Raw genomic sequence first — 25,777 nt, 5'->3', positions numbered from 1 at the left:
CCTTCATGCTCCCATCTCCTGTCATCTCCCCAGCACATCACAGTGTGTTCTTTCACACCCTGTGCTCTTTTCACACTGACCTCAGAGTCCTTACCCAGGCCCTTTCCTCAGCTTGGAACACATGTCCTTTAATTTGGCCACCTGGCTAACCCCTGCCCCTTCCGTGTTTCACAGCAATACAGACTTGCGCTTAGAAGTTGCTTGCTGTCCACACCTTCTGTGACTTCTGGGATGCCTTCTTTAGTCTCTCAAACCAGTGTTAGGGACCTCCTGTTTATTCCCACTGCACTGTAACTAATCCTGTTCAGTATCTATTCTTCTAGGTTGCAATTGTCACAGGTTGCTTGTCTTTCTCATAGACTAAGCTCTGTGAAGGCAGGAAGGTCGGTCTCTCCTGCTTATAGCCCTAGTACCTTGCATGTTGCCTAGTAGAAGCTTTATACATATTTAAAAACTGAAAAAAAAAATGATCAGAGAGAGGAAGTTAGGAATATGGGCTCTGGAATAAGAAAACCTTGCATTTAAATCCTACCTTTGCTACTACTAGTCATGTGACTGTTGCTACTTACTAGCTATATGACCTGTGTTGATCTCCTGAAGCCTCAGTTTGGTCATATGTAATATGAGAATAATAATGAAGCCAAATTCACAGAGTTGTTTTCAGGCTTCTGTGAGCTAAAGCATGCAAAGCAATTAGTCCCGTTACTGGAATGTGGTTAGCGCTCAATAAATGCCACTATTAGTAGTAATGTCCTTGCAAGGCGCACAGACTCTAGAACTAGACTGCCTGGGTTCAAATATTCCTTTTAAAAGCAGAAATGTTAATAGATACAGAGAAAAAACTAGTGGTTGCCAGAGGGGAGAGGGATAGATGAGGTGGGTGAAATAGGTAAAAGGGATTAAGAGGTCAAATGACTAGTTATAGAATAAATAAGTTACAGGGATGTAATATACAGCACAGGAAGTATAGAGTATTGTAATAACTCTGTATGGTGCATGCCTTTGTGTTCAGTTGCTTCAGTCCTGTCCAACTTTTTGTGACCCCATGGATGGTAGCCTGCCAGGCTCCTCTGTCCATGTGATTATCCAGGCAAGAATACTGGGTTGCCATCCCCTCCTCCAGGAGATCTTCCCGACCCAGGGATCAAATCCACACCTCTTAGGTCTCATGCATTGCAGGTGGGTTCTTTATCTCTAGTGCCACTTAGCAATCTCTAATTTTATATGGTACATAATCCATAAAATGACTTTGTAATATTATACTATTATAATATCCACATAATCTATAAAAAATATTGAATCAATATGTTGTACACCTTATAATATTGTGGTTTGATTATATTTCAATTAAAAAAAATCCTGGCTTTACCTCATACTAGCCATAGGAATGGAGAAGGCAATGGCACCCCACTCCAGTACTCTTGCCTGGAGAATCCCATGAACGGAGCAGCCTGGTGGGCTGCAGTCCATGGGGTCGCGAAGAGTCAGACACGACTGAGCGACTTAACTTTCACTTTTCATTTTCATGCATTGGAGAAGGAAATGGCAACCCACTCCAGTGTTCTTGTCTGGAGAATCCCAGGGACAGGGGAACCTGGTTGGCTGCCATCTCTGGGGTCGCACAGAGTCGGACATGACTGAAAGTGACTTAGCAGCAGCAGCAGCAGCCATAGGAAATTGGACAAGTTGCTAATCTCTCTGTGCCTCAGTGTCCACATCTTTAAAATGGGAAAATAACAGAATATGTCTTAAGGTATTATTGTGTGGCTTATATGAATGCCTGTGACAGATTCTCTCCTTGACCAAATGCTATAGTCAGGCTCTTCTGAATCCTCTGCTTGACTAAACTGGACCGTTGGGCTTCTGTCTCCATTCTTGTAGAGTCTATTTCTAGTAAGAATCCTGTCTAGTCAGTATAGCCAGGAACTCCACTGGCTAAACACAGGCATACTCTTGACATGTGACCAAATTCGTCATCACCCACCATCTCCCTGGTGATATCTGATCACCCTTACCTGCCTTCAGCAAGAACCCTGTTAGGTTGGTGTAGCAAGAGTTATGCTACCCTCCAAGTTAATTTTCCATCCACTGACCCTTCTACTTTTCTCCTTGGCTATAAATCCCCCCCCCCTTTTTTTCACTTGTATTCAGAATTAAGCCCAGTTCTATACTGCAATATTTTTTTCCTATTGAAATAGTCCTGAATAAAAATCTGTTTTTACTGCTTTGACTACTGTCAGGGTCTGGTTTTTCTGACACCTGGCATACTATGTCGGGCTATGGGACAGTGACCATTATTATTGCCTGTATAAAAAGGAAACTGTCCTTGCCTAAAGGAAATAATAAAGTTTAATTTTTACTCTTAGCCTCTTTCTGGAAGGGTAAGAAAGATAACAGGAGCTTACAGTTTATTCCAAATGAAAAGTAAAACACTGTCAGTCTTTCAGACTTTGAGCCCAGTCAGTGCTTAGCATCAAATGATCTTGAAAACCCAGATGGTTTTCACAAAGTAGATTAGATATGAATTTGGGACCAAACCTTCTCTTTCTCAGGGATTTTCTCATATTATGCAGTGAAAAATTGTTGTGTTTTACAGAGCTCGTGGTATCACATGGTTAAGATTATTTATGAGTATGTTCGGTTGCTGTGGAATTATTTTAAATGTTTTATGTGATCAAAGAAGATGCTGGTGGGTTGCTTTAATATGTGATTTTTCAAATTTATAGTAATGCTTTCTTTTTCTAAATTTCCACTATCCCTAGTCTCTAACTTTATGAAGAAACATATATGACTCAGTCCTAGTCTTTTATATTAACTCTCAGAAAAACAGAACTTCCATGTCAGTTTTGGAAATTGTGGAAGTATGTGAGCTAAGAGCTGGGAGTAATTTGTACACAAATGAACAGATAGTAGACAGGAATGATATAATAATTCCAAAATTCTGTAAGTAGCAAATACCTTTCCTTCAGTTAGAAGCAACATGCTTTATGATGATAGTTACTGAATAAACCAACAGGGAGTCTGAGAAACACTGAGTCTCACAGGTGAGTATGAGTATGGGGCCCAGGAGGGGGAAGTCTCTAAGAAGCTGAGTAAGCCCCAAGCTCTAACATACTAGCTTAAAGAAAAAAAAAAAAAGTCCCTAGGAGAAGGAATTGTCATGAAATGAGGCTAAAGTTATGTAAGTATGGTGACCTACTTTTATCTCCTTGCATTGATTTTTTTAGTTTTCTTGCCTGGTAATACTTCCTTTCTATGTTTTCCCAATGAAGATACTTGTTAAGAGACAATTCTCCACGGGTCTCTTGCATTTCTGCATATCTTGTGAATACAGGCACTGGCTGCCTTTGTTCTAGACGATCTTTTCAAGGCTATTTGTATAGCAAACTGCCTTGGAAGATAGTGTCTGCCTTCAGAGCAAAGGGCAGGCATGTTTAGCACCCGTTATAAAAGAATCAGGTTCCCAAAGCTCAGGTTTCCTCCTCTTCTGTGTTTCCAAACTGCTGAGGGTGCAGGTGTTACCCTTTTCATATCCTCATGAAGGAATTTGCATGTCCTGAAATGACACGAGAAAATGACAATACTCTGGGTACTACTATTGCTACAAAACTATCCATATATCTTTAGATATCTGTATCTATGTACATCCAGGACCTCCCTTGTGGCTCAGATGGCAAAGCGTCTGCCTACAATGCAGGAGACCCGGGTTCGATCCCTGGGTTGGGAAGATCCTCTGGAGAAGGAAATGGTAATCCACTCCAGTACTCTTGCCTGGAAAATTCCATGGATGGAGGAGCGTGGTGGGCTACAGTCCATGGGGTCGTAAAGAGTAGGACACGACTGAGCAACTTCACTTGAACTTGTATAGATATAAAGGAATATTGTTTCCTCTGCCAGCATCAATGAAAGCTGTGTGTAGCGAGCTAAATTGCTACCTGCAGGTAGGGTTAAATCTCAGAATGCTTTAATTCTTGACAATTCTTTTCTCATGTTCTATTTCCAGAGAGACAGTTTATATATTCCTTGCTCTCCATTAATAATTTATTGTTTTGAGATTCCTTTACATCATTTTTTCTCTTATTCCTTGTGTCAGTCACCTGTAAACAACATATAGACATTCTCCTACTATTCTTATTGATTTACTACATCACCCATCTCTGTCATTCTCATTACCTGGCCTGAAGCATCTTAATGGGAATATCTTTATACTCCCTTTCCAGATTATCAGATACCTCAGTTCCAATGGCCTCCATTTAAAAAAAAATTATTTAATTACCTAGTTTGAACTTACATTTCATCAGTCAAAACTGCTTTGCCTGCAAGATCGCAAATTTTGAAATTTCTTTTTCTAACCATCATGTCATCTTTTTCCTCTTCTAGTTCATCATTCATCATTAACTAGCTCATCTTCTTGTAGTCCTTTGATGTACTTCTCTCAATTCTCCCTGTGCTTAATTTTGATTATAATATTGAGTACTAAATACTGTGTCATGTAAACAAACACTCATTTCTCATAACAAATGATGAAGGTAGGCACTATTATTATCTTGATTCCTCTGACTAAAAATTTGAGGCTTAGATATGAAGTAAAATTCTCAACACTACAGAGATAGTAGGTTACAGAACCAGGACTTGATTTAAGGACTGATAAACTTCCCATCCATACCAAATTCCTGGCTTTCCCACCTCTTTTGTAGTGATAAACTTTTAAAGACTTCCAGACTACTCTTTAGAATATTAGACTATTGCATATTGCCAAATAAAGTTAAGAATCTGGATCAGTGTACCTGTAACATTCATACTATCTTCAGATTCATTCTACCACTCGGCAACTTTTTGATCACACATTATTGTTAACTTTCTTTCATATTTCTCACAGGGATCATTTTAAATCTATCAATTCCTTAAGCCTCCAATTCTGTACTAGCCACTCCTTTTTGAAGCCATCAATAGAAGCTCTCAGTTCATTCCACTGAGGTTCATTCTTTTTCTCTTTTTTACTTCTTTCTCTCAGGTTGCAAAATATTCCAAGCTTAGAGCTTTCATCTATAATATGACCCCCATCTTTTCATTAATTGCACCCTCTTAATTCTTCAAACATAAATTTTCCTTAATACCACATTGAAAGAATTACTCTTACTCCTATAACTGCCAAGGCCTCATTTACATTTTAATTTCTTGTATTTGAGTTTCTTTTCTTTCACTCACTGAAATGCTGGTCTCAGAAATGCTAGTCTCAAATATTCTAGTCCCAAATATGCTTTAGTCTTAATATTCTATAAACACTCAATTTAACCTCCTTCTCTTAGTTATCATTTTTGCTATTTCTTTATAATTTTTGATATTTTAATCATTGTTTCCAAGTAAAAGCAAGTGGCCAGAAGTTCAAGTAAGGTCTCTGAATTTGAAACTGGCTTTGAACTTGCACTCTTCAACTAAACTAACTATGAAATCTTAAATTTTAACCTCTCTGAGCCTCAGTTTCCACATCTCCAAATGAGAAACTTTTATATATATTTTCAGCTTTCTTAGATAAAGTTTTTACTATAAAGTTCTTTGCATGTTTCTGATAAATAAAGAATCTTCAGTGTTTGGACAGATATTTTCTTCTTTCCTTGGTCTTGTCTTTTTCTCACTCTAAGCCTATATTGTCAAACTTAATCTTTAGACCACTTATTTTATCTTCTTATAGTTGTGTCTTTGTTCAACTGTATCCTCTCCTGCATCTTCTATATAATTCTTATGCCAGTGATATCACGATCTATGTCTCTAGTGCCAAATATTTTAAATCAAGGATTTTAAAATTACATAATACTTGAGCACATGACTATTATAAAATTCAAACAACATAAATACATAAAGAGTAAAACATGAAATTTCCTCTTCTCATCAACATCTAGTTTTACAAGATCTGTTATTTCTCTTGGGTTTAGGGAGTGGAGCATGTGTTATAATACAGATTTTTCTGTGAGTTTGTATCCAGTTAATAAGGAACAACATTTAAGATTTGATTTTTTAAAATAGCATGATACTGAATTCTTAACCTGTGTTTCCATTTTTTTTGCTATAAACTTTCACCTGTGTATCCAAGTGGAAAGTTGAAGTGCAAGCTGTACAGACTACACTCATGTCCTTTCCCAAGTGGCATCTATTCTTGACATCTTTGTCTGCCTGTGCTCTTAGTCACTTTGCCCTCTCCCTCATCACATTAAATTATTTGCCAAGTTTTATAAATTTCAACTTTACAGTATCTCTTTTGTCCTTTCTTTTAAGTTTTCTGTGACTTTTTGGATCACGCTGATTGTGTGATTTAGACTGCTGATTTATATAAGAATTGCTTATTATTTTTCAGTTCAGTTATTTTTGGGAAAGATTTTTCTTTCTTCCTGCACCAGTGCCAAGTTTTAGACGCTTGTTTGTTCTTCCATTCTGTATTTCCTACATCATACTTCAATGCTTTATCATACTCTCTGCTTTTGCTACAACAATAGAAGCTCCTCAAGAATAGAGGCCACATTTTCACTTTCAATTTCTTAATAGATTCTCCATCTTGATAATTTGCATTCTGTTTTCAATGCTAAACACAATGGCACGTTTTACCATTGATTTTTGAACTTGATTTGATGAACTGTGGGAGTTTTCCCACCACCAGTGTCTTCCTGCCTTAATCTATTCTGCACACTGTGGGAGAAAATATTCATAAAACCCAGCTCCAACCCTGTCACTCTTTTGCTGATCCTGTTTGTTGGCTCCCCACTGACTATTGCATATGTATATAGTTCTTCTCTTGGTGTCAGTGCCTTTCATGATATGACTCCAAAATATCCTTCTGGTTTATCTACTCCCAGTTGTCATTCCCCAGGCTCTAGACAAACTAGATTACTCATATTCCTCACAGTCCTTGCTATTCTAGTTTCTGTAGTTTTTATTTTCTAGCTTTGCTGTCTTCCTAAGACTCTATCTACCTTTAGGAGCCCTACTTCCATCTCCATTTATTGATATTCTATCCATCTTAAAGCTTCATTTCAGATGAGACCACTCATAATCTTGCTGGAATTAATCATATTTTATCTTTCCCCCCCTGTCTTTTTGGGGCTTTTCTGAAATAGCTGACTGAACTGTACACTCCTTATCAGTAGCAACTCTGGTTTGTTCATCTGTGTACCTCTTTCAGTATCTTGCATAGTGTGTGGATATTTGGAAAATTAAGAGTTAGGAGTTGCTGATGGAGGCAAACAAATAATTTTGGGGGAGCGTAAGCTCCTGGAGGGATAATATGGAATGATAGCAATTAATTAATGAGTTTTTAATTTATCCAATGCATATTTATTGGATAGCTACTATGTATTGGGCACTGTGCTAGGCACCTAAATGTGATGAAATGTGATGGAAAATGGGCACCATTATGTCTGTCCTCAAAGAGTTTAAAATGAAGAAGAGAAAACAATTATAATAAATAATTAAAGTGATAAAGGAAGTATAAGGTACAGTGGGGAAACAGCTGAGGAGTCTGACCTGTTTGCTGAGGATGGGGGAAGTGACAATCTCAAGGAAGCATGAAGTCGCTCAGTCGTGTCTGACTCTTTGCGGCCCCACGGACTGTAGCCTACCAGGCTCCTCTGTCCATGGGATTTTCCAGGCAATAGTACTGGAGTGGATTGCCATTTCCTTCTCCAAGGGATCTTCCCAACCCAGGGATTGAACCCGCGTCTCCCGCATTGTAGACAGATGCTTTACCATCTGAGCCACCAGGGAAGTCCAAAATGAAGATGAGAAAACAATTATAATAAATAATTAAAGTGATAAAGGAAGTATAAGGCACAGTGGGGAAACAGCTGAGGAGTCTGACCTGTCTGCTGAGGATGGGGAAAGTGACAATCTCAAGGGAGTGTAGGATCTAGCCAGGAGACAAAGGGGTAGTGCAGCAGATTGTTTCATACAGAGAAACTAGTCTGATGGTCTTACGGTTAGAATGCACAGGGTACATGAAACTGTTAGGTACAGCTGCTGGATACTGTAAGCAGAGTGGTAAGAGACATATTGAAGAGGCCCAATCACAGAAGGTTTTGTAAACTATGGTAAGTAATTTGAATTTTTCCATTAAGGACAAAAAAAAAATTAGAAGATTTTAAAATGAGGAATAATTTGATTAGATTTATGTTTTGACAGTTACCTTTTGGTGTGGAAATAGAGGAAGAATAAATTTAAGGAGATATATTAAAAGTCTGCTTTAGGAATCCAAGCAAGGTAGAAAAAGAGAGAGAGTGAGAATATGAATGAATTTGACAATGTCTTATTTTAGGGATGTAGGTGTGTGGATTTGAAAAATGTTTAGGAGACTGTACAGCATAATAGCCTGGAGAATCCCCATGGACATAGGAGCCTGGTGGGCCACAGTCCATAGGGTTACAAAGAGTGAGACATGATTAAAGCGACTTAGCACACACGCACAATATAATAGAGGGGCTTCCCAGGTGGTGCTAGTGGTAAAGAGACACCTGCCAATCCAGGAGACACAGGAGACTTAAGAAACATGGGTTTTGGTCCCTGAGTAGGGAAGATTCCCTGGAGGAGGGCATTGCAATCTACTCCAGTATTCTTGCCTGGAGAATCTCATGGACAGAGGAGCCTGGTGGACTATAGTCCATAGGGTAACAAGGAATCAGACATGACTGAAGCAACTTTGCATGCATGCATGCATGCATGGCTTTTGAATTTTGGCTTCATATTTTTTAGCTGAATAACTTGGCAAATTAGCTACATCTCTAAGTTTAAGTTCCCTCATCTCTAAAAATGGGAATAATAAAGAATTCAACTATGTAATGCATGTAAAATCTTCTTGTGCAGCACTTGGCACATAATAATCACTCAGTAAAATATTACTTGTTAATTTTAGAATTAACACAGTTTGAGTGACTGGAAAGGGTGAAGGAGTAGAGGCAGTGAGATCATTCGAATCACGGTTTACTTATTGAGCGGATAGTGATGCTATTCATTGAAATTTGGATGCAAGTGTTGAGGGATGAAAAAAATGAGTTTGAGTGAAGATGTAGAAATTGATTTATAGGTCTAGAATTCAGGAGAGAGACTTGAAAGTTACTTATATAAAGGTATTTCTTGAAAAGATTGGTGGGTTTCTGTTTTCTTACGTTCATATTTTCTCCTAATCCTTGTTGCATGTGTCCATAAACTATGAGAAGAGGCATGCTCTACTAGCTAATTTAATTCATGTGAGTGGATGGGAATATCTGGGAGTAGGTACAGTGTGAGAGTAGAAGAAGGCTCAGGGAACCCTGGGGACACCAACTTCCAAGAAGTGATTAGAGGAACAGCAGGCCGTAAATGAGAAGGTGTGTAACCAGAAGGAAAACCAGGAGAAAGTCATGGGACAAAGCCAGGCAGACCAAGTACTTTCAGAGGGGGGAATGGTCAATGGTTCTGTTGAGAGTAAAGTATAAAAATTATTAATTGGATTTAGCAATGAGAATATTCATGATAAACTTTCCATAGAGTGATGGGGACAGAAGAAAGATTTGAGTGGATTGAGAGCTGCTTAGGAAGTGAGAAAATAGAATCCTGGCAACCCTTTCAAGAAATTGGCTGTCGAAGGATGAGAGGGAACAGGGCCTGAAGAAGGAGATGAGGGTAGAGGATTTGTTTTGTTTTGAAAAATAGAGTTTGTATTAGCATATATGAGTGATAAGAAGTAGCTGGTAGAAAGAACTGGTAGTGTAGAGGGCCAGGAAATTGTAAGCAGGTAAAGATAGAACAGAGCAGAGAAGCCCATGAAAACATCCTGGAGTTAAAAGATGGAAAATTAGGGATTCCAGCATGATGAGCCAAAATCAGTTCAGTGTAGAATTTTGGCACACAACTTTCCAAAGATGAAAGAACTTTGGACTAAAGAAAAGCAGTTCCTGTGGCTGTGTCTTATAGTAGGGGCTTCTACAAAGTTCATGGGGTCAGACTAGCATTTATTAGAGAAGATGGAAAGAGTAAGCTTTTAGAGAGGTTGTGGTTGTACTTATAGAAGAAAATAATTTCTTCAGAAATGGCAAGAGAGAATGAAGAGACATCAGACTTCTAAAGAACTGTCTTGTTTGATCATCTAGAAGAATGCTCTTGGGTACCATTTTATGGCAAAAATGCCTCTTTTGGAAGAATATCTGGATGTAATCAATACTCAGACTTTGAGGAAGTAGGGTCATAAGAAAACTTCTCTTAAAGAATAATAACTGAAGCTGAACAGGATGATATACATATATTTTTATATGACATATGTGAGGGGAAAGCAAAGTAGTTTGTAAGAATTTTAGAGAAATGCAGTGTTGGTTTCCTCTTAATTAATGTGAGACAGCACAGACATATTTGTGCTAATTTCAAGGAATGTTTTATATGTCCTCTATCTCCCAACCATGTGCATTCTTTATTTTTGACAAATGGCCTTTTGTGCACAAACTTCATGATCAAATTGGTTCAAGAATAAATTGCTGAAAAGAGCTTTCCTACATTAGTCCTTGTGACAGCTAATGAAGATGGATAGGATAAAGCAGAGCTTCACTTTACGAAGGAGGCATTCTCATTCTCCACTGTGTTGGCTAAAGGCAAATTTGTTTGCAAATGAAAAAATAGAATCATTTAATTGATTAATTTTTGCAGAAAGCAGTTGTCATCCAGCCTGCTCAGATACGCAGAATTTTGCTAAAGAAGCAAGTGTAAAACTCTTGCATACACACCAAACAGAAACCTCATTTTTTTCTCCATTGGACATTTAATGCCATCAGAAAATGTTTAGATTTGATCAGAAGAAAAAATTATTTGCATTTAAGTGTTCAGATTCATGAACAAACATTTCTATTTGCTTTAATATGTGGAAATAAAGACTATAACTGGAATGACTAGAACTTTGGAGATCATAGGAACACTTGAGAAAGTTTCTTATCCTCAGCTAATTTTGAAATCAATGTACCAGTCAAGTATATGAAGCAACTGGAACTTTGATACACTGCTGGTAGGCATCAAATTGATACAATTACTTTGGGAAATTGTTTGGCGATATATATTAAAGCAAATATATATCTAGACTATGGTCCAGCAATTTCAATGCTGGGCATTACCCAACAGAAATTATTTGTATGAGAATGATCATATTGCCACTACTCAGCATAGTTCCAAACTAGAAACAATGTAAATATCCTTCTGCAGAATTGAATAGACTACCTGCATAATAATAAAAAAGAATGAGCTATTGACCAAGGAACAACGTAATTGAATCTTAAAAAAAGAAAAAACAATGTTGAGTAGAAGAGCTCAGATGCAAAAAAATGCTTTCTGCATCTGTATGTTTCCATATTTTTATTTTTAAATATTGATTTGGCTGCATTGAGTCTTAGTTGTAGAACATGGGCTCTTCAGTCTTTGTTGCAGCATGTGGGATCTTCAGTTGTGGCATGTGGCAGCTTATGGGTTCTAGATCCCTGACAAGGGATTGAACCCAGGCACCCAGCATTGGGAAGGCAGAGTCTTTGTCACTGGCCACAAGGCAAGTTCTTCATGGTTCCATATTTTTAAAAGTTCAAAGACAAACATGATGGATGCATGGGGATAAAGATTAGAATAGTGATTATCCTTGGAGGGAAATATTGACCTGGAGGGGCCCAAGAGAACCTTCTGCTGTGCTGGAGATAGCCTAGTCTCCAGTGTGATTATAAGAGTAGTGATTAAAAGAGGGTCAACAGTTAGAACTGGACATGGAACAACAGACTGGTTCCAAATAGGAAAAGGAGTTCGTCAAGGCTGTATATTGTTACCCTGCTTATTTAACTTATATGCAGAGTACATCATGAGAAACGCTGGACTGGAAGAAACACAAGCTGGAATCAAGATTGCCAGGAGAAATATCAATAACCTCAGATATGCTGATGACACCACCCTTATGGCAGAAAGTGAAGAGGAACTCAAAAGCCTCTTGATGAAAGTGAAAGAGGAGAGTGAAAAAGTTGGCTTAAAGCTCAACATTCAGAAAATGAAGATCATGGCATCCGGTCCCATCACTTCATGGGAAATAGATGGGGAAACAGTGGAAACAGTGTCAGACTTTATTTTTCTGGGCTCCAAAATCACTACAGATGGTGACTGCAGCCATGAAATTAAAAGACACTTACTCCTTGGAAGGAAAGTTATGACCAATCTAGATAGCATTACTTTGCCAACAAAGGTTCGTCAAGTCAAGGCTATGGTTTTTCCTGTGGTCATGTATGGATGTGAGAGTTGGACTGTGAAGAAGGCTGAGCGCTGAAGAATTGATGCTTTTGAACTGTGGTGTTGGAGAAGACTCTTGAGAGTCCCTTGGACTGCAAGGAGATCCAACCAGTCCATTCTGAAGGAGATCAGCCCTGGGATTTCTTTGGAAGGAATGATGCTAAAGCTGAAACTCCAGTAGTTTGGCCACCTCATGTGAAGAGTTGACTCATTGGAAAGGACTCTGATGCTGGGAGGGATTGGGGGCAAGAGGAGAAGGGGATGACAGAGGATGAGATGGCTGGATGGCATCACTGACTCGATGGACATGCGTCTGGGTGAACTCTGGGACTTGGTGATGGACAGGGAGGCCTGGCGTGCTGCAATTCATGGGGTCGCAAAGAGTCGGACATGACTGAGCGACTGATCTGATCTGATACATATGTAAAGATCCAATGAACTGTGTATTTCAAATTTGTACACATTACAATATGTTGCACTTCAATTTGAAAATGGACCATTTTTCCACATCAGTGATTTTTTTTTTTTTTTTTTGGTCTTTTTATCTACGAGGGGGCAAAAGAAGGCAATTATAAGGGCTTGTCTCCTTGAACATGACTTTGCTGGTCTTGCACGTTTTAGATAAATCCGACCAAGTGACAAAACCTCACTAATCTGAGTAATTGATTTTCATTTAGAAGGTAACAACTGTAACAATTGAATATTTATTGGATTTAAAGTAGTTATTAAAGATAAATTTTATTTACAGAGGTGTTGAGAGCATTCTGTAAGCAACACTTTTTGTATTTGTCCTACCCATGAGTCAGTAGTCACAAGCCCATGACCTTGACCACCTCTTTGTCCCTTTGTTTGTGGCCTCATGTACCCTATCAAGGTCATCTAGAGGTCCTTCATAGGCTCTATCAATGGCCCTATTTCACCTGCCTTACAGTTTGACCAATGAACTTTGGAAATACACAAGGAGATAGTGCTTCACTTCAGAAACCACAAGAAAATTAAAATGTCTGGAATTTTAGAAAATATTGTAGGGTTGGAGGGGGCAGCAAATTTTCACAATATTAACCTATTCTGTCAATAGATGTTAAAGCCTTCATGGAAGAGGATGGTGGCTCTCTGTTTCTGGTGTGATTGAAAAAAATCAACTTAGATATAGCAAAACACAGCTAGGATGAAAGTCAGGAAGAACTGGAGAATTGGAAAGGACTTTAGAGATCACCTTAATCTTGTGTTTCTAAGAGCACGAACACCATGCATTTGAATAAGGATTTTTATTATACCTGTTTCTATTTAATCCATGGAGAAGTGGAAAACACATGCCTTGACATCATTAGAAGGAAAATAATATTTTTACCCCCAATTAGACTTTAATGATTATCTGTGCAAAGCAGTTACATATTATGATAGCAGAGAAGACAAACTTTGGAGTTGGAATGGTGATGCCACATCCAGCCTCTGTACCCAGACACTAAATTAAATCTTGGAGACAGAGTTTTGAGTGAAGTAGAAAAGAATTATTTTATTGCTTTACTTGGCAAAGAGGGCCACAGCAGTCTAGTGCCCTCAGTACAATGTGCCCTGACCTGGAGGGGTTAGCAGGTAATGATTTAAAGAAAGCATGGTCAGTTCATGGGCATTCTTCTGATTGGTTGAGGAGTGAAGTAACTGGGAGTCAGCAGTATCAAACTTCTGCTTCCAACCAGTCTGGGGTCTAAATGCTTGTGGGTAGCATGCAGTTAAATTTTCCCATCTGGTGAGGGTGTCAGTATCTACAAAACAGCTCAAAGATATTCTTATGTATATCCCTTGAGGGGGAACCAAGACCTTGCCCCAGTTCAGTTCAGTCCCTCAGTCATGTCTGACTCTTTGCAACACCATGGATTGCAGCATTCCAGGCTTCCCTGTCCTTCACCAACTCCTGGAGTGTGCTCAAACTCATGTCCATCTAGCTGGTGATGCCATCAAACCATCTCATCCTCTGTTGTCCCCTTCTCCTCCTGTCTTCAATCTTTCCCAGGATCAGGGTCTTTTCAAATGAGTCAGTTCTTCGCATCAGGTGGCCAAAGTATTGGAGTTTCAGCTTCAGCATCAGTCCTTCCAAAGAATATTCAGGACTGATTTCTTTTAGAATGGACTGGTTGGATGTCCTTGCAGTCCAAGGGACTCTCAAGAGTCTTCTCCAACTCCACAGTTCAAAAGCATCAATTCTTCAGTGCTCAGCTTTCTTTATGGTTCAACTCTCACATCCACACAAGACTACTGGAAAAACCATAGCTTTGACTAGACAGACCTTTGTCGACAAGGTAATGTCTCTGGTTTTTAATATGCTGTCTAGGTTGATCATAACTTTCCTTCCAAGGAGCAAGTGTCTTTTAATTTCATGGCTGCAGTCACCATCTGCAGTGATTTTGGAGCCCAAGAAAATAAAGTCTGTCACTGTTTCCATTGTTTCCCCTTCTATTTGCCATGAAATGATGGGACAAAGATGCCATGATTTAGTTTTTTGAATGTTGAGCTTTAAGCCAACTTTTTCATTCTCCACTTTCAGTTTCATCAAGAGGCTCTTTAGTTCTTCTCATCCTGCCATAAGGTTGGTGTTATCTGCATATCTGAGGTTATTGATATTTCTCCTGGCGATCTTGATTCCAGCTTGTACTTCATCCAGCCCAGCATTTTGCATGATGTACCCTGCATATAAGTTAAATAAGCAGGGTGACAATATATAGCCTTGATGTACTCCTTTCCTAATTTGGAACCAGTCTGTTGTTCCATGTCCAATTCTAACTATTGCTTCTTGACCTACATACAAATTTCTCAGGAGGCAGGTCAGGTGGTCTGGTATTCCCATATCTTTAAGAATTTTCCACAGTTTGTTGTGATCCACATAGTGAAAGACTTTGGTGTAGTCAATAAAGCAGAAGTAGGTGTTTTTCTAGAACTCTCATGCTTTTCTATGACCAAACAGATGTTGGCAATTTGATCTTTGATTCCTCTACTGTTTCTAAATCCAGCTTGAATGTCTGCAAGTTCTTGTTTCATGTACTGTTAAAGCCTAGCTTGGAGAATTTTGAGCATTTCTTTGCTACCCTGTGAGATGAGTGCAATTGTGCAGTAGTTTGAACCTTGCCCCAAGGCTGCACTATTGTTTCCTGACTGTTCCTCCCTTGTTTCCACATCCCCTCCCTTGTTTAATCAGTGACCAATTGAACCTGCCCATTGGAATTCAGGGAAGGTCATGGAGGCTGAATGAAGCTTATTCCTTTAATAAAGAAATGGGGGACTTCCCTGGTGATACAGTGGATAGGGATCTGTCTGCCAATGTAGGGGAAATGAGTTCTATCGCAGAGATAGCAATCTGCTCTGTATAAAAGAGAGAAAACCTCTGGGCAGCAATAAAGACCCAGTGCACCCCACCCCCCAAAAAAGAAATGTGGGAACACAGAAAGGCTTTTGTGCTAAGGAATCCCAGAGGGTCCTGCTCAGTTTCAGCAGGGAGTTTAGGGTTTGCTGTTTATTGGTTATGTGACCCTGGACAAGTTACTTAACTTCTTCAGTTCCTGTCTCCTTAATTGTTAAAGTGGAGCGAGCTGACATACGTTAGCTCTTAGTACTTAATAGAACAAAGCCTGGTATATCTTAGCAGCTCAATAAGTATTACTTATCATCATCATTACATAACAGCAACAACATAACTGTAACAGCTATTATTTAATAGCTTATATTTGTGTAGTGAATCTGGTGTAAACTTTATGTGCGACTACCAGTGTGGTAACGCCAAGTGCTCCCTGTCCTTTTTTATCCCTTAGCCTGCTGTGTTTATCCTTCATACAGAATTGAGGCAATTTATATAATGGTTTTAGAAGAGAGGTAAAATAGGATGAGATTCATTACTGTTGGACTGATTTGTGCCTAGCACCCCTATGGGAAATTTCTTGACAGCTAAGTCACCTAGTCCCATGGTACCAGTTAATAGAAAAATGCTTCATCTATAGTGAATTCACTTGTTATGGTAGGTGGGAACATTTCATTTTCGAATCTTTTTTATTTGCAGCTGCACTAGACTCAGAGTGTTCCAATATTTTTATTTTAAAAGTATTGTTTACATTTGAGATTACTCTTCAGAGGAAGCAAAGTGTCTTCCTAGTTGCGAGGCAGGGTAATGTGTTTGCAGCCCCATTAAAATGTGACGATAGCACAGCTGTGGGAGCTGGTGGGGCTTAATCTTTTGAGCCAGAATAAAGTGCTGTGTACCTGAACTTCTAGATATTAATTAGACATAAATATTCATCTGTGTTAAATTTGAACATTATAATCATGACTCACATATAATATGTTATGATTATAACATAGTGATGTTAGGTGAATGAACAAACGTAACAGCTAAACCCAGTGCCCATACCCATCACTGTAGTTATCGCTGTGTGACATGAACCTAAATACAAACATTAGTGAAAAAATTGGAACATATATTCTTATCATATTGTTATTTGTCTGGTTCAAAAGCTTATGGCTTATTTAGTGATTTTGTTATTATGGAATACCATCTAAATGTGAGTTCCAACTTAAGTGTTTTGATTTTTACAGATCTAGAAAAGAGATTATCTTTTTTTCTGGAGAATCATGCTTTGAGACTGGAGCTTGGATTTGGGGGAAAAAAGGAAACATTTGAATTTTATGGTATACTTAAAAAAAATAATCCTAGGGACTAAAACTTACTTTCATTTATTTTATGCCAATAATAGACATAAGACTCTATGAACATGAAAACACTCTAAATTTGGATATTTAGATCCTTCAATTTGTTATCTATTATCTGTTTTGAAGCATGTGTCTCTTCTAGAACATGTATGTGTGTTAGTTGCTCAGTCATGTCTGACTCTTTGCAACCCATGAACTATATAACCTGCTAGGTTCCTCTGTCCATGGAATTCTTTAACCAAAAATACTGGAGTGGCTTGCCATTCCCTTCTTCAGGGGATCTTCCTGACCCAGGGATTGAACCCAGGTCTCCTGCATTGCAGGTAGATTATTTATCATCTGAGCTACCAGGTCCTTACTCAACTTGTTTGAGTCACTAAGGCATCCACTGACTCAACTCTAATTGTTTTTATATCATTGCCTTTAGATGATACAGATTTTATAAAAACATCAAAGCTAACAGGGAAAACAGCTGAAGAATGTTCCATAAGAAAACACAGAAAATAAAAAGAATTGGAAAATATGGTGGGTATGTTCATCCATATATAATACACTGAGAACCAATCAGATGGTAAGCACAGAAACACGGGGGAGAAAAAACAAATGGACTAGATTCAGCTATTTAAGTGTTATTTTAACTGGCCAGAAAAAAAATCTCTTCATTTCTCAGTTAGTAATTTTTCTTCTATTGCATCATGTAATCAAGAAATATTTTTGTAGAGCCTCCTAGAAGCCAGGGTCTTCTAGACACTGGGGATTTATCAAAAAGAGTTAACAGGAGTGGGGTGTGGCCTAAGATCAAAGTAGGAGACTGATTGTTCCTCCAAAAGTTTCAGTGAATGGCTAGGGTTGTGGTGAGAAGCTGTTAGGGAAAGCAGTATAAAATGAGACTGGAAACACAGGTACTTAGACTGTGGATTAGAGGCTGTGGGGCCTTCTCAGTATGTCACTTCTTCAGCTGTGAGCACTCTGGTCTCCTGCTTCATCTCTCTGATCAAAAAGACAGTTAAAGTCCAGTCTTTCATGGGTCCAACAAGCCCAAAACAGATCAGGAGATGTTAAGTGTTAGGAAGGCAGTGAAAAAGAGAAGTGTGATAGAACAGAAGTTTGAGAGAGTACAGCCTTAGAGAGGGTGGTCAGGAAAGATTTCTCAGGGAGGCTGACATTTGAGTTAAGATTTAAACAAGGAAGAGAATATCTACAAAAACCCTGAGTTGTGTGTGATTTTTCCAGAAATAAGAAACAAGTCTGATTGAGAGCAAATGAAAGGGTTAGGACGATACTGAAATCATTCAAGCCATAACAGAGCTAAACTCCCAATTCCTCTCCTCCCCCAACATCCTTGGGTTAAAGAAACAACCTAACCACAGCCTGTATAATCAAAACATTCTACTCATTCATTCCCTTAAGAGAGTAATTTATAACTGTAGGAGTTTTTGATAGAACATGAAATTTATGTTCCTGGAAAACGTCCTATTAGGAAAAATTGTGTGCTAAAAATAATAAAGTTACAAAAAACATCTGCTTCTGCTTTATTGACTACACCAAAGCCTTTGACTGTGTGGATCATAACAAACTGTGTAACATTCTTAAAGAGATGGGAATACCAGACCACCTGACCTGCCTCTTTAGAAATCTGTATGTGGATCAAGAAGCAACAGTTAGAGCTGGACATGAAACAACAGACTGGTTCCAAATCAGGAAAGTAGTATGTGAAGGCTATATATTGTCACTCTGCTTATTTAACTTATATGCAGGGTACATCATGCAAAATGCTGGGCTGGATGAAGCACAAGCTGGAATCAAGATTTCCGGGAGAAATATCAATAACCTCAGATATGCAGATGACACTACCCTTATGGCAAAAGTGAAGAACTAAAGAGCCTCTTGATGAAAGTGAAAGAGGAGAGTGAAAAAGTTGGCTTAAAGCTCAATATTCAGAAAACAAAGATCATGACATATGGCCCCATCATTTCATGGCAAATAGAAGGGGAAATAATGGAAACAGTGACAGACTTTATTTTGGGGGGCTCCAAAATCACTGCAGATGGTGACTGCAGCCATGAAATTAAAAGATGCTTGCTCCTTGGAAGAAAAGTTATGACCAACCTAGACAGCATATTAAAAACCAGAGACATTACCTTATTGACAAAGGTCTGTCAAAGCTATGGTTTTTCCAGTAGTCTTGTATGGATATGAGAGTTCGACCATAAAAAAAGCTGAGTGCTGAAGAACTGATGCTTTTAAACTGTGGTGTTGGAGAAGACTCTTGAGTGTCCCTTGAACTGCAAGGAGATCCAACCAATCCATCCTAAAGGAAATAAGTCCTGAATATTTATTGGAAGGACTGATGCTGAAACTCCAATACTTTGGCCACCTGATGCAAAAAACTGACTCATTTGAAAAGACCCTGATCCTGGGAAAGATTGAAGGCAGGAGGAGCAGGGGATGACAGAGGATGAGATGGTTGAATGACATCACCAACTCAATGAACATGAGTTTGAGAAATCTCCAGGAATTGGTGAAGGACAGGGAAGCCTGGTGTGCTGCAATCCATGGGGTTGCAAAGAATCAGACATGACTGAGCAACAGAACTGATCTGAACCGAAAAATAATAAGGCTTATGGGAAAATAGAACTGAGGCAGACCATTTAAAACCTATGCAACTCTGTAGCCAGAACTTTAACCGATACAGTAATAATATCTGAAGGCAAAACAACTAGGGGTTGCCTTATGGGATACCAAAAATACACAAGCAAAATAGAATGAAAGTATTGGCTTGTTAATATGGAGACAGTACAACTGGAATTGGAGTTCTGCGTAAAGGAAGAAGAGCAGTTAAAGGCTGGGGTGCACCTCTTTGGAGCAGGGATCCTGGATGCAGGCACTTATTTGAAATAATACAATATTGAAAGGGCTCCTGCCTCTGCAGCAACAAGTGGAGACCATTGTTCTTTCCCGCTGAAGAGTTTACTTTTTTCCACAATTGTTGCTCCCCTTACTTGAAAAAGTTGCATTTCAGTCAACACAGCTTCTGCCTTCTACACTGATAGAATTTCTCTACTTACCACTTGCTTATGTACTAATTGGTTTATAATATACATCGTAGGTGGAAGACTGTAGCTCATTTGTTTTTAAGTTTTATCTCACTAAGATCTGTGTGAATGTGTGTTCAGTTGCTCAGTTGTGTCTGACTCTCTAAACCCTATAGACGATAATCCACCAGACTCCTTGTCTATGAAATTTTTGAGTCAAAAATGCTGGAGTGGGTTGTCATTTCCTTCTCCAGGGGATCTTCCTGACCCAGGGATTGAACCTGCATTGGCAGGCAGATTCTTTACCCCTGTGCCACCTGGGAAGTCACAATAAGGATATTGTGATTTAATTCAATTAAATTCAATTCAACAAGGATTTATTGAGTGATTAGTTTGTGCATGTTACTTTAATTAACGTATCTAAAAAGACCTGGTCAGTTACTGTGTCATTGAATCCTAGAGTCTTCACTTTTTGTGACACGTGACATCACGTGTGAATGGGAAGAATTATTCTCACATTGGATGCTTTTTTTGGTTGTTGTTGTTTAGTTGCAAAGTCATGTCTGACTCTTTTGTGACCCCAAGGACTATAGACCACCAGACTCCTCTGTCCATGGGATTTCCCAGGCAAGAATACTGGAGTGGGTTGCCATTTCATTCTCCAGGAGATCTTCCTGACTAAGGGATGGAACCCATGTCTCCTATATTGCAGGAGGTCTTTTTACTGCTGAGCCACCAAGAAAGTTTTAAAAGAATTACATATAATCAAAACAAACTGAAAATTTATTAGTTTATTTTAAATGTATAAGGAAAGTTTTTTTTAAAAAATATAATTCTTTGGTATGCTCATGAAAATTGAGTAATAATCCCATCATCTGTCTGTTTTGTAAAGAATTTCTGCTTAAAATGGGAGACACATTTTCAAAACTAACTTCTCTGCTTTTCTCTGGTGTAGCATTTTCTATGGTGTGTTCTGAAAAATAGTCATTCTCAGTGGTTGCTAGTAAGTACTAAACAAAATCAGTTTTGTAGGGGTGGCATGCCCCTACTATGTAAGGTGCCCAACTGGGCTTGAGAATTAAATTAAGACAGATTAACAGGAAAAGTAAATTTATTTAATATAAGTTTTACATGACACAGGAGCCCTTGTATGGAAACAAAGACACAAAAGAACAGGCAAAACTTAAATGTTTTTATACTAGGTTGAATAAAGAAAGGCAATTGTGAAAAATAATTAAATGGAAAGAATATATAGAGATAATTATTTTAACAAGGTCTATTTGTATAGAGTTCTTTCAGCTTCGACTCCTGCCTCTGGTGATAAGGATGTTTCTTTCCTCCTGGCATAGGGAGAGCAGCTCTCACATGAAAGTTTTGTCTTCTGTTTTCAGCAAGAAAAAAGGGAAGTTAGCTCTTCAAGTGCCTTTATGTCAAAATGATTCTTATGCCCAAGTAGCATATTTTGGGATAGCATGTACTGTCACCCTTTAGCTACAAAATGCCCTAGGTCTGGAAACACTGGTTAGAGTGAAACATATATCTTTACTTTTAAACTTCTAAGTGTTGTCTAATATTTTAATGTGCCTTGTGAATCTCTAAGAAGGGGGCATACTGCCTGCCATTTACCAAAGTCATTTGTCCATCAAACTCTTGATGGAATATCTTGTGAGGCTGATGACTTAACAACAGTTTGGGAAATCCTAATCTATTTTGTGAGACTTGGAAGTAAATAAATAATTCCTGTTTTCCTCATTTCCTTCCTTGACCATAAAACCCGCCATAAACCAGGTGAGATACTGACATCCTTACTTCAACATGTTTCCATTTAAATAGTCATGACACCAACCATGTCTGAGGTTGGGAATTTCATGATGGGAAGCAAGTATTATCAGCCAGTTGCTATTAAAAAAGTAGTGTGGACATGACTAAGGTTGGAGTGTGCTGTACAGAAATTTAGGGAGCAGTGATGCCAGAACATAGATGAAATTTAGCAGTTTTGTTTGGGAAGAGCTGACTTGAGTGGGTTTTCCAGGTGGTGCTAGTGGTAAAGAATCCTCCTGCCAATGCAGGAGAGACAAGAGACACAGGTTTGATCCCTGGGTCAGGTAGATCCTCTGGAGTAGGGAGTGGCAACTTGCTCCAGTATTCTGCTATTCTGCCTGGAAAATTCCATGAACAGAGGAGCCTGTTAGATTACAGTCCATGGAGTCATAGAGAGTCAGACACGACTGAGAGATAGAATGTTCTAACAACTTGAATGTAGTTTTCTACTTTTCCCTTTCTGTCAGTGGTAAGTCAACATTTGTGTTCATGCCAAGACTCCTTTTAACTTACCTATTTACTAGCTTCAATTTTATATAAAAGTATTTAAACCAGTGGCACATTCAGTGATGAGAAGTTTTTTGGTAACATATCACATTTTATGCATTTTTCAGTCAGATTATGTAGGAAACTTTAATCCCTATCTAAGCATGAAATCAGCTATTTCAAAAGATTTAAGAATGAGTTTATTTTAAATTTAAATGAAAACTGTTTATTTTATCTTGTTAGATTTGTTTCAACTATCAGCATCCTCTGGGAGAATACCTAAAACAAATTTAGTAGAGGCCTAAGAGAAAACCTTGTGAAGTCAGTAAATTGTATGGCTAGAAGAACACTAGAAAATTCTGAAACTTGCCTACAAAATATATACCCATTAACTCTGTATTCTATTTTTATATATCCTAAAGATTGAGAGCCACTGAACTGTATTAAAGGGAAAAATATATGGATAGTCTATATGCAAATGTCTGGGAATTAAAACTTTGTTTTTAAGGTGACTCTTGCAGTCAGAAGATCATTATATCTACTATTGTGGACGTGAATCCTTCAGAAGAAATGGAGTAGCCCTCATAGTCAACAAAAGAGTCCAAAATGCAGTACTTGGATGGAGTCTCAAAAATGACAGAATGATTTCTGTTTGTTTCCAAGGCAAACCATTCAGCATCACAGTAACCAAGTCTATGCCCTAACCACTGATGCTGAAAAAGCTAAACTTGACTGGTTCTAGGATGACCTACAAGACCTTTTAGAACTAACACCAAAAAAAATGTCCTTTTCATCATAGGGGATTGGAATGCAAAAGTAGCGAGTCAAGACATACCCAGAATAACAGTCAAGTTTGGCCTTGAAGCACAAAATGAAACAGGGCAAAGACTAAAAAGAGTTTTGTCAAGAGAACACAGTGGTCATAACAAATACCCTTTGCAACAATCCAAGAGACAACTCTGCACATGGATATCACCAGATGGTCAATACTAAAATCAGATTGATTGTGTTCTTTGCAGCTCAAGATGGAGAAACTCTATACAGTCAGGAAAACAAGACTGGGAGCTGACTGTGGCTCAGATCATGAGCTCCTTATTGCAAAATTCAAGGTTAAATTGAAGAAAGTAGGGAAAATCACTAGGTCATTCAGGCATGACCTTAATCAAATCCCTTACGATTATACAGTGGAGGTGATGACTAGATTCAAGGAATTAGATCTGGTAGACAGGCTGCCTGGGGACCTATGGACAGAGGTTCATAACATTGTATAGGAGGCAGTGACCAAAACCATCTCAAAGAAAAAGAAATGCAAGAAGGCCAAGTCGTTGTCTGAGGAGGCTTTACAAACAGCCAAAGAAAGAAGGGAAGTGAAAAGCAAGGGAGAAAGGGAAAGGTAGGTCCAACTGAATGCAGAGTTTCAGAGAATAATAAGGATAGATAAGGAGGACTTCTTAACTGAGCAATGCAAAGAAATAGAGGAAAAAAATAGAAAGGGAACAACTAGAACTCTCTTTGAGAAAATTAGAGATACCAAGGGAACACTTAATGCAAGGATACGTACAATAAAGGACAGAAATGGTAAGGACCTAACAGAACCAGAAGAGATTAAGAAGAGGTAGCAAGAATACATGGAAGAACTATACAAGAAAGGTCTTAATGACTCAGATAACCACGATGTTGTGGTCACTCACCAGGAGCCGGAAAACCTGGAGTGTGAAGTCAGGTGGGCCTTAAGAAACATTACTACAAACAAAGCTAGTGGAAGTGATGGAATTCCAGCAGAGTTATTTAAAATCCTAAAAGATAATGAGGTTAAAGTGCTGCACTGAATATGTCAGCAAAATTGGAAAACTGAACAGTAGCCACAGGATGGGAAAAGATCAGTTTTCACTCCAATCCCTAAGAAGGACAGTGCCAAAGAATGTTCAAACTACTGCACAATTGCACTCATTTCAGATGCTAGTAAGGTTATTCTCAAAATCCTTCAAGTTAGGCTTTAGCAGTATATGACCTTAGAACTTCCAGATGTACAAGATGGGTTTCAAAGAGGCAGGGGAAACAGAGATCAAATTGCCAGCATTTGTCGGATCATGGAGAAAGCAAGGGAATTCCAGAAAAGCATCTACTTCTGCTTCATTGACTTAGGCTAAAGATTTTGGCTGTGTTGGATCACAACAAATGTGGAAAATCCTTAAAGAGATGGGAGTACCTAACCACCTTATGTATCTCCTGAGAAGCTTGTATGCAGATCAAGAAGCAACAGTTAGAACCAGACCTGGAACAACGGACTGGTTCAAAATTGGCAAAACAAGACAAGGCTGTATATTGTCACTCTGCTTATTTAACTTATATGAAGAGTACATCATGCAAAATGCCAGGCTGGATGAATTGCAAGCTGGAGTCAGGATTGCTGGGAGAAATAACAACCACCTCAGTTAGGCAGATGATACCACTCTAATGGCAGAATGTGAAAAGGAACTAAGGAGCCTTTTGAGGGTGAAAGAGGAGAGTGAAAAAGCAGGCTTGAAACTCAGCATTCATAAAACTAAGATCATGGCATCCAGTCTCATTACTTCATGGCAAATAGAAGGGGAAATAGTGTAAGCAGTGATAGATTTTCTTGGGCTCTAAAATCACTGTGAACAGTGACTCAGTTCAGTTCAGTACAGTTCAGTCGCTCAGTTGTGTCCGACTCTTTGCGACCCCATGAATCACAGCACGCCAGGCCTCCCTGTCCATCACCAACTCCGGAAGTTCACTCAGACTCACGTCCATCGAGTCAGTGATGCCATCCAGCCATCTCATCCTCTGTCGTCCCCTTCTCCTCTTGCCCCCAATCCCTCCCAGCATCAGAGTCTTTTCCAATGAGTCAACTCTTCGCATGAGGTGGCCAAAGTACTGGAGTTTCAGCTTTAGCATCATTCCTTCCAAAGAAATCCCAGGGCTGATCTCCTTCAGACTGGTTGGATCTCCTTGCAGTCCAAGGGACTCTCAAGAGTGTTCTCCAACACCACAGTTCAAAAGCATCAATTCTTCGGTGCTCAGCCTTCTTCACAGTCCAACTCTCACATCCATACATGACCACAGGAAAAACCATAGCCTTGACTAGACAGAACTTTGTTGACTAAGTCATGTCTTTGCTTTTTAATATACTGGCTAGATTGGTCATAGCTATTCTTCTAAGGAGCAAGTGTCTTTTAATTTCATGGCTACAGTCACCATCTGCAGTGATGTTGGAGCCCAAGAAAATAGATCTGTCACTCCTTCCATTGTTTCCCCATCTATATGCCATGAAGTGATGGGACCAGATGCCATGATCTTTATTTTCTGAATGCTGAGGTAAAAGCCAGCTTTTTCACTCTCCTCTTTTACTTTCATCAACAGGCTCTTTAGTTCCTTTTCACTTTCTGCCATAGGGGTGGTGTCATCTACATATCTGAGGTTATTGATCTTTATCCTTGCAATCTTGATTCCAGCTT

The sequence above is a fragment of the Bubalus kerabau genome, chromosome 3 (assembly GCF_029407905.1).
Source record: "Bubalus kerabau isolate K-KA32 ecotype Philippines breed swamp buffalo chromosome 3, PCC_UOA_SB_1v2, whole genome shotgun sequence".
Classification (NCBI taxonomy): Eukaryota; Metazoa; Chordata; class Mammalia; order Artiodactyla; family Bovidae; genus Bubalus; species Bubalus kerabau.
The sequence above is the reverse complement of the archived record's forward strand: the minus strand, read 5'-3'. Positions refer to the sequence as shown.